Below are 9,738 nucleotides of genomic sequence, written 5' to 3'. Positions count from 1 at the left end.
CATTCTAAAGAGAGAGAAAAATCCCTCTTTCAGATGAGAGCAAAATACCTCTCCAAATGGCTATGATAACCATCACATACAGCCAAGGCAACATTTTATTTCGGGTCTGGAGATACTCTAAAGAAGAAAAAAGTCCCAGTGCTGCTTCTTGGGAAAAGTGACCTGAAGATTTCATTCCACAAATTCAGTGGAACAATGCATGTTTATAGAGGTGACTCACTGTTGCCATTATTTGCATAACATTCAACATGGCAGACACAACTCCTTTATAAGACAAGTGCCTTCAGAAGAAATGTTTGTATGGGATCTTGATTCTTCAATGCTGACATTTTGAATTGGTTTAGAAGATATCATCATCATCAACAACATCATCATATTTATTTACATCCAACTCTTTTCCCAGAACTGGAACTCAGAATATCTTCACAACATTAAAAAACAGTACATTAAAAGGGAATTAAATTATTACAATATTAAAACAAATAATTATAAAAATAATAAAACACATTTTAAAAGATGAAACTATTTATCTATCTATCTATTGTATCTATCTATCTATCTATCTATCTATCTATCTATCTATCTATCTATCCTGTATCATATCTTTGAATGTCTACCACACTGTGATACTTCAAAGGCAAACTCATTTTTCTTTGGCATATACTTTGGTGGGGTGCAGCCCACTTTATCAAAGGCATAGAACATTGTGCCATTTACCATATTAGCTCATGATTCTGATGGAATGGGTTGCAGTCCGCAAAGCTTATGCAAAAGAAAGAAAAATTACCTGCAAGGTGCCACAAGATTCTTTGTTGCTTTTGCTGAAACAAGCCAACTTTCCACCAGTTGAAAGTTGTAGACATAAGGCTTGTATCATATGTAAGTATAAAGTGGTTTGTTGTGCAGTGGATTATTTTCAGGACTACCCATGATTTAGAAAACAGAATAGACATGCATGAATGATACGCTCCAGATTTCTAGATGTATCTTTATCTTGATAAATATAACCAATCAAAAATTGAAACAGATGAAGAAAGGATGAGACACAAAAATTTCAAACCAGCTTTTCTAGTATTGCTGAAGAGATTGAGATAATTTAGCATCCAAATGTATAATTGGGGGGGGGGGGGGGGGGGCTCAAAAGACCAAAGGGCAGACACCATATAGTGGGTTGCAATACTGGCCACAGCTTTAATGCAAACATCACAATCATAAATCATATAATCAGATAATGTATATGTGTCAGCAAGGAGGAGGGTACATGGGGTCCAATTGCTCACTACAAGTGGGGGTGGTAACCCATGTAGGTCAATTAACTTTCAGTGCAGGGTATTTGAAACTGACCACTCAATGCATCGTATCCAAAGTCTAGGCTGAAGGTATGGTCTCCTGCATCTGCCCCAACTGTAGACACCCCACTTTTTCCCTCTAACCACCCCAGTGGTGATCTCCTTTCTCCTCAATTTAAGTCATGCCCTATGATCCCTCTCCTCTTCCATATCTGCCACAGGAGGGGGTTAGTCCAGTTTGAATGTACCACTGCAGCAGGAGGGTAATGGAATTCAAGTAAATACCACATTCCTCTTTGGATAGGTGTACCCTATCACCTCTATTCAGGTGGGCTAAGTCCATACAAATCCCCGATAAGCATGCCAGATCACAAAGGAAGTTCATCACGAAACTTTAAAGATTTTGCCATGGGGTAAGTGCTGGTAAAACACCAATAAAACATCAGGGAATCATGCGTGTGTGAAAGCCTGACGCACTTCTGAAACATCAGGGAATCGTCCCCTCACCTCTAGCGTCCTTGAATTGTAGAGCAGCAATTTCCTATGAACACAAATAATCTTTAGCATCTCAACACTGGTGCCCAGTCTTGCTACACCAACTCAGCACAACAGTGGAGTTTATCACACAAGGGACAGGATGTCATTGTCCTGAATCTTCATTTACAGGGAAGCAGCCTCTCTGATTGACAAATATCTGTTCCCCTGTCAAGTAAGAAGAAGCTGGCTGATGGTCCCACGTACTCTTTGCACAAATAATGTCTGGAGCAAGGGGAAATTGCAGCAAAGGTCCTGTTTCTTCCTATCACACCGGGCATCACACATGCAAGGAGGTGAGACCATTAATCAATTGCTTACTATAACAGACTAAGCAGAGATTGACGTTTCAGCCAGGATTCTCTACAGAGCTACATGACTACAGTGGTCAAGTAACATTGTAGTGCATATGGGATGCCAGCTTTCTTTCCTAATTAAACTGTTATATATACTGTGGACCCTCCATGTTTGATGTAGTTAGGGATGCAAGACCCATATGAAAGTGGGGGGAAAACATAAATAAAAACCTGAGAGAACACCTCTCTAGGAATCTCTTAGTCCACCAGTGCAACTCTATAACCAGCTTCCAGCAGACGTTGACCAAAGAGCTACAAATGCCTAGAGAAGTGATTTCTCTACAAATCCTTAGATCCTCCAGGGTGCCTCCAGAGTCGCATTGGAAGACCTAGAGATTCCTAGAGAGAACACATTAATCAAATTCACAAAGTCAAAGCTGCAAATGTGGAAGGGCAACTGTATGTGTAACACACACACACCAAACTACTCAGTGAGTGCTACCACCTGAGGGTCCACAGCCAACTGATTTGTGTCATTTAAAAAAAAGACCAATGTATGTACCAAAATCACAACAGTGTGGTCTACTTGATAAACCAGCTGCATGTGAAGCTGCATGTTTCTTCCCCTCCACTTCTGCTAATCTCTTTGTGGGTTTTTGTTTAAGCTCAGATCCACTTTCTCTCACTGTGTCTCTAGCACAGTAATACACAGCCATGTCTTCAGCTTTCAGCTGTCCCATATTTAGATAAACAAGCTTTTTTGAACTGTCGGTGGATGTTGTGAATCGACCACTGACTGAAGGTCCATAATATGTACTCCTGCCATTAATTCTGGAGACCCACTCCAGCCCTTTTCCAGGAGCCTGTCGAACCCAGTTCATCCAATAGCTGTCTATATTGAACCCTGAAGTGGTGCATGTGAGTTGAAGGGAATCTCCTGGTCTTTTCACAGCACCTCCTGATTCTATCAGAGATATGTCTGCGTGGACACCTAGGAAGAAAGAAAAGTGATAAGCTTTATTCACATATCACCATCATTTTTGTGATCTCCATCATCATCATCATCAGCAGCAGCAGCAGCAGCAGCAATAGTAGCTGCAACATCAGTTCTACTAGCAGTGTTATTTAATCAGATTTGGCAGTGCTTCCTCTCATCTACTGATATTGCAGAGAATTGCACAAAATACCTTTGAAAAGAATGAGAGTAAAAATGAAATGAATCCAAAGGTCCATTTCCATTTAGTTGTTTGGTGGGAAATTCTTTATCGAATGGGGTGGCGACTACCCAGCAAGAATCCTTCTTTGGAGTCAATTTGAGCACAGCCAAGAACAAAGGAGAAGTTTTAAAAGAGTGAACTGTCCCATAATTTGCATATCTCCTTCTTTATAAGAGAGGGGTGTGGGTTTGTTGTTTTTTGGAAGACATGCATTAACCTCTCAAGTCCTTCTCAAGTACCACTATTAATTGCTTCTTGTACTTATTACTGCTACTCCCTATTCATATAACAGTTGAGTTATACTGCAACTATATGAAGTTGAACTTTACAATATTGCCATAAAACAAAGGTCCATCTATAGTGTAGAAATAATGCAGTTTGGCACTGCATTAACTGCCATGGCCCAATTCTACAGAATCCTGGGATTTGTAGTTTTGTGAGGCAGCAGCACCCCTTGGCAGAGAAGGCTAAAAACAAATTTGTAAAACTACAAATCCCACAATTACATAGGATGCAGTTACAGCACTTAAAGTGGTGTCAAACCACTTTCTGTGCTATTTTTACAGTGTAGATGCGCCCCAATTCATCTGTGTTCAGCTGAAACAACAAGCAGCAGCAAATAGGAGCTTTCAAATTTGGGACCCTGCTTAAACTTTGTGAGTATTGTTAGGACTTAGCTGGCAGGTTGGAGTTGCTCTTCCACTCCTGCTGTCTTTCATCAGGCTGAAAGAAGAGATGGCAGAAGAAACAGTGTTGGTGCTTTCCACAAAACCAAATTTCACTAGTCTTGTTGAAAGACTTCTTTGCTTTCCTTGAAAAACCTCAGATGTCTCACTTGAATAAGTTGTTGTTGTTGGTGGTGGTGGTGGTTGTGTTCTTTCAAGCCATTTCCTACTTATGGAGACCCTAAGGTGACCCTATTTGTCATGGGGTTTTCTTGGCAAGATTTGTTGACAGAACATTTGCCATTGCCTTCCCCTGAGGCTGAGAGCATGTGACTTGCCCAAAGGTCACTCCATGGGTTTTTTGGGGAGGACACTTGAAGCTGTCTAGGCAAGACATGTCTCAGGGAAGGAAGGGGAGAAGTATCTGGAGTTGCTTCTTAGAAACAGTCCTTCACCTTGAAGCAGATCCTGTAGTTAAAATATCTCTGTTTCCCCATCCATGCCAGTCTCCAGTCCAAAATGTGTCCTCTGTAAACACCAGCTGTACCTCTCTCTGCCCCAACAAAGGACTGAGAGTCCTTCCTTGCTGGGGAGAAGCATCTCATTTTGCTCCTGATCACCTTGAGAGATGAAATTGAGTACTGACTGCACACAGACTGAAACTGAGTACTGATCGAGATATCTCTTCCATGTACTTTGCCACAGGAATGGCATGGGTGAAAAGCTTCTTGGTCAGTGCTGAGCCAGATGCTTGGTTGCTGCTCTCATGGAGACCAGGTACAAAGGGAGCAGCAACTTCTTTTGAACTTGCAGTAGAATAGTAAACCTAATATGAAGAAATAGGCATTGGAAGGGTCACAGGTAGGCTTGCCATATCCCGCCTGGGGGCGGGACTTTCCCGGTTTGGGGCGGGGCCACACGGTCCCACCCCAGTTTGGCCCCTCCCCCAGGACCTCCCCCCCAGCAAGGCCCTGGAGGCAGCTCCCAGCCCTCCCCATGGCTGTGGGCCACCCTCCCCGCCTCCCTGCCTGGCTTAGCCTAGAGAGCAGGTCTTCAAGACATCTGCCACTCAGAGCTATTGCCAGCCCACTTGGTATATATACCCTGCAAGAGCCATTACTTTCAGGTTACAGTGAGCAAAGAAAAAAAGGCCATCAATCGTTCCTGTTTCCCTGGGAGTCTAAATGCCTCCTCATCTTTTAAATGCCTACCACTCAGTATTGTTGTAATTCTTTATCACAGGGTCGTTTTTGAGGCCCTAAACACCTTTCCTTGTAATATGCAAATTTCTCCCGAAGCTGACCAATGGGAAAGAAGCAATCAGCCCCCCTCCCCTTGGGTTGGTTTTCAATGGCTTGGAAGGAAGAGATTTTGCCTTGCAAGTTGCTGGTAAATAATAGAAGGCTTTGGGGTAGCAAAGGCTGCAGAAATAGTTTGACTCCCCCCTTAAACATCCATGGCTCAGTGCTATGGGATTCTGGGAATTGTAGTTTCTTGTGGCACCAGAGCTCTTTTGACAAAAGGAAGCTGAATGGAGGCGTTGCCTGGCTGGGGGCAGAGCCTCTTGCCAGCAGTGAGAAGGCTGCGATGATGAGGAAAAGCAGGGGCTCCTCTGGTGGTCCTGGCCACTTCCCTTGGCTCCCTCCCTCCTCCTCCTCCTCCTTCTCCTCCTCCTCTCAGAGCTCATTCACACTCCCTGGCTTTTCTCTCCCCCCCCCCCTGCACTTTGAGACCCCTTTAACTGCCAAAGCTCAATGCTCTGGAATTCTGGGGTCTGTGAGGCATTTGGCCTTCTCTGTCAGAGAGCTCTGGTGCCACAATAAACTACAATTCCCAGGATTCCATAGCACTGAGCCCTGGCAGTCCAAGCAGTGTGTTTTGGACACAGAGATCCTCCAAATGAATCCAGTCCCTAGCTTTTATATCTCTCACACACACTGCAGGAATAATAACCCACTGCTAGGGAATCCTGGGAATGCGAGTGTTTGGGAGACATTGAGACTTCTCTGTCAGTCATGGCTCTGAGGCCACAATAGACTACAATTCCCAGGATTCCCCAGCACTGAGCAGTCTCAAACTGGACCATTTCCTCAGTGTGGATGCACCTGGGGAGGAATTCTGGGCACTGCAGTTCAACTACATTTGGAGGGTTATGGGACTCCCTGTCAGAGATAGCTCTGGGGCCACAATGTACTACAGTTCCCAGCATTCCCCAGCACTAACCCAGGACAGTTAAATCACTCTCGAACTGGATTATTTCCTCAGTGTGGATGCAGCTTTGGTGAGGAACTCTGGGCATTTCAGTCCAGCATTGTTTTATTTCTGCAGTGCATTTTGGATTAGAGACAAGGTGACCAGGCATCCTCCTCCTTTTCCAGGACATGTCCTCTTCTGTCAAATTTCAAAATGTCCTCCATTTGGATCATGGCTAAGAAGCATGCATTTATAATTACATGGGTGATTTTAGCTTTAATTTTTGGCCATGTCCTACATTTTTTTGCTTGGGTGCCCTACATTTTGGGGTGAGGGCATTGGTCACCTTGGTCAGAGAGCTTTCCAGGGGTTAACTGCCATTCTGCTGTGGTGCTGGAACAAACCACCATTCCCAGAATTCCATAGCATTCAGCCAAGACAGTTAATGTGGTCTCAAACCAGATTATTTCTCCAGTGTAGATGCAGCCCAAGCCTTTTGCCTCTCTTATGCCTGAGATTTCAAAGCCCAGCCTTGGCACCACAACAAACTACAAATCCCAGGATTCCATAGGATGGGGTGATGAGAGTGAAAGCAGTGTGGCAGCAGCCTAAGTATGCTTAATGCAGTTCTTAACATGGTGCACCTCTTGCCTACAGAGTCTCACAAGACTTTTTTGTTTGACAACTTGTACCCATTAACTCCATTTCATGTCTCCTTTATTTAGTGGGGAGGAATACAGACAAAACAAGTCAAAATGAAGAAAAACCAAAGTCCCTTGACCAAAGGGTTTGGTTGTGGAATAAGCCTCTGAAATATGCAAGAGGCAATGTTAAAATAAAGCCATGTTCAATGCTCAAATGTGCTGTTTGGAATGGGGAGAGGGGGTTGGCCAGAAAAGGAAGTACATTTCCGTGATCTGTCTACGAATAATGTCAAAATGTCCTCCATTTTGATCATGCCTAAGAAACATGCATTTATATTAACATTTCTAAAAAAGCCTCAATTTTTTTGCGTGTCCTCCATTTTTAAAAAATGTGTCCTACATTTGAAAATATTGTCCTGCATTTGTCCTACATTTGTCCCGGTTTGGAGGTCCTCACTTATGGCAACCCTAGTCACAGGGGGAATGGGGGAGGTACCCAAAAAATGTTTTGGGATCACTGGTATAAAGTTTGAGTGTAATGAAATATATTTTCATAAGAAATGTTGTGAAATTTACCATGTTCCAAGGAATATGTTTTGGCTAACAGGAGTGGAGGGGTTGTAAGGTTAATTTAAAACTGTGGCAGAAAGCTGCAAGTTGGAATACAGTTAGCCCTCCATATCCACATATTTTTTTTATCCATGGATTCAAGCATCTACGTCTTGAAAATATTTTTAAAATGTATTAATTCCAAAAAGCAAACCTTGATTTTGTCATTTTATATGGGGGGGGGGGGGGGACCATATTACTGCAGCATTGCATGTAATGGGATATGAGCATCCATGAATTTTGGTATCCATGGAGGGTCCTGGAACAAAACCCCAGAAGATATCAAGGGCTGACTGTAAAGGTAATATAAGAGTGAGATTATACATTTACTCAGGTTCATTTCCCCACTAAGAAAGTATTTACTAGAGGGGTGCTTTTTTGTGATAAAATTAGAGATATCTCTCTCTATCTCTCTCTCTCTCTCCCTCTCTCTCTTTTTTCCCCTCCCACTTTCTTCTGCCTCTCCCAGCTATAATTTATTTTAGTCGCTCACTTTCTCAGATATCCATGAAGTGGAATGTGAACATCACCAATAGTATATGCATTCCCTCTGGCTCGCATAATGTGTGACTCATATAAAATGGCTTTAGCTGGGTACTGGGTACTGGAGTCTTAAATGTCTTAATGATAAATTTCCAAAATAATGTGACTTCCCCTTTTTGTACAGTACCTCTCTTCTTTTGTTTCACTGTGGATTTCGAGCACAGTAATAGGTGGCTGTATCTGCTTCTGTCATAGACGTCAGTTCGAGATAATACACATTATTGGAGGAGTCAGCCGAAATGGTGATTCTGCCTCAGAAAGATGGGGCATAGTCTAAGCGCCATTTCGATTCATCCCAGTCTATTTCCCCCAGCCATTCCAGTCCTTTCCCAGGGGATTGCCGGATCCAATCCCATAAGTTGCTCTTGACAGAGTCACCATTGATGGTGCAGGTTAGTCTCAGAGATCCTCCAGGTTTCACAGTTCTTGGTCCAGATTCCATGAGCTGAACACTGGAGTGGACATCTAAGGTTAATGACAAAACATGTATTAATAAAACACTGGCTTTGGTCACATTTTGTCCTTGACATTTATTTATCTTGGAAGACACTCACATAATGGAGAAACCAGTAAGGAAAGAAAAAGAAGTGGACAATTCATGGTGTGCCGAAGATTACTGAGTCCCTTTGATGTGATGGCAGGGATGTGTCTTCAGAAAAACCTAGAAGTGAATTTGCGTGTGGATGTTTAAAAGGAAATCTACACATGCAAAGGATTTGCATATGATTTTCATTCTACTCAGATAATACTTTATGAATCTTGTAAATCGTATAATAATCTCTTGTTTGTAGAGACTTGTTAGAGGTTTTCTGAAAAGCATGTCTCACCCAATTCATCTGACTTGACTCCTCACTTGTCTATGGAAATCTACTAGGTGACCTTGAACAAATCACATCCTCTCAGCCTTAGAGGAAGGCAACTCCAAACCTCCTCTGAATAAATCTGCCCAAGAAAATCCTATGATAGGATCACCAGATGTCAGAGTAGACTTGAAGGTGCACAATAACAACAACAAGTTATCTGAAGCATTTGTTCATATATTGTTGTGTTATTAATATCCCTGGAGGGGATACATCTTCCTCGATTCTGTAGGACAGAGTCATGACAGTTAAAGTGGTGTCAAACTGCTTTAATTCTTCAATATAGATACACTCATTAATGACAATGGACTTTTCCACACATCACAATATCCTTTCCCCAAAACGGGGGAGTTAACTACTGGGAGGTATATTTATTTTGAAATAAATGTTGAAATACCTGCATTATGCAACTTTTTGAGAAAATTGTGTTTGTACATGCTTTGATACAGGCCGACTTTTCTACATTCAGGCAATTCAGCCCCTTAGTCTGGTGGGGCAAACCTGATAGTTTTGCATCTGAGGAAATGGACTGCCATCCAAAAAAGCTCATACTAAAATATATCTCTAAGTATTAGAGCTATCAAAATTTTCACATAGCTGGAACAGACAGGCAAGCCATCCCTGTGTGTCTCTGTGTGTGTGTGTGTGTGTGTGTGTGTGTGTGTGTGTAACGGGGGGGGGGGGTTCCTTCAAAATCTCTAGATTTGAAATGGGTAGGTTTGGAATATTCTTTTTAAAATGAACAGAATCCAATTCTCAACCATCCCAAGGGTCCACCCAGGACTTGCAGCTTTCAAAGAGATGGCTGTGGCTGTCTGTCCCAGTATTTAAAACCATAAAAGGGAGTGGAGAGAAGGAACCCAGTAACCTGTTTACAAATGATTTATT

This window comes from Sceloporus occidentalis, unplaced genomic scaffold, assembly GCF_023333645.1.
Source record: "Sceloporus occidentalis isolate IW3139 unplaced genomic scaffold, rSceOcc1.0.p SCAF_14, whole genome shotgun sequence".
In the NCBI taxonomy this organism is placed as follows: domain Eukaryota; kingdom Metazoa; phylum Chordata; class Lepidosauria; order Squamata; family Phrynosomatidae; genus Sceloporus; species Sceloporus occidentalis.
The sequence above is the reverse complement of the archived record's forward strand: the minus strand, read 5'-3'. Positions refer to the sequence as shown.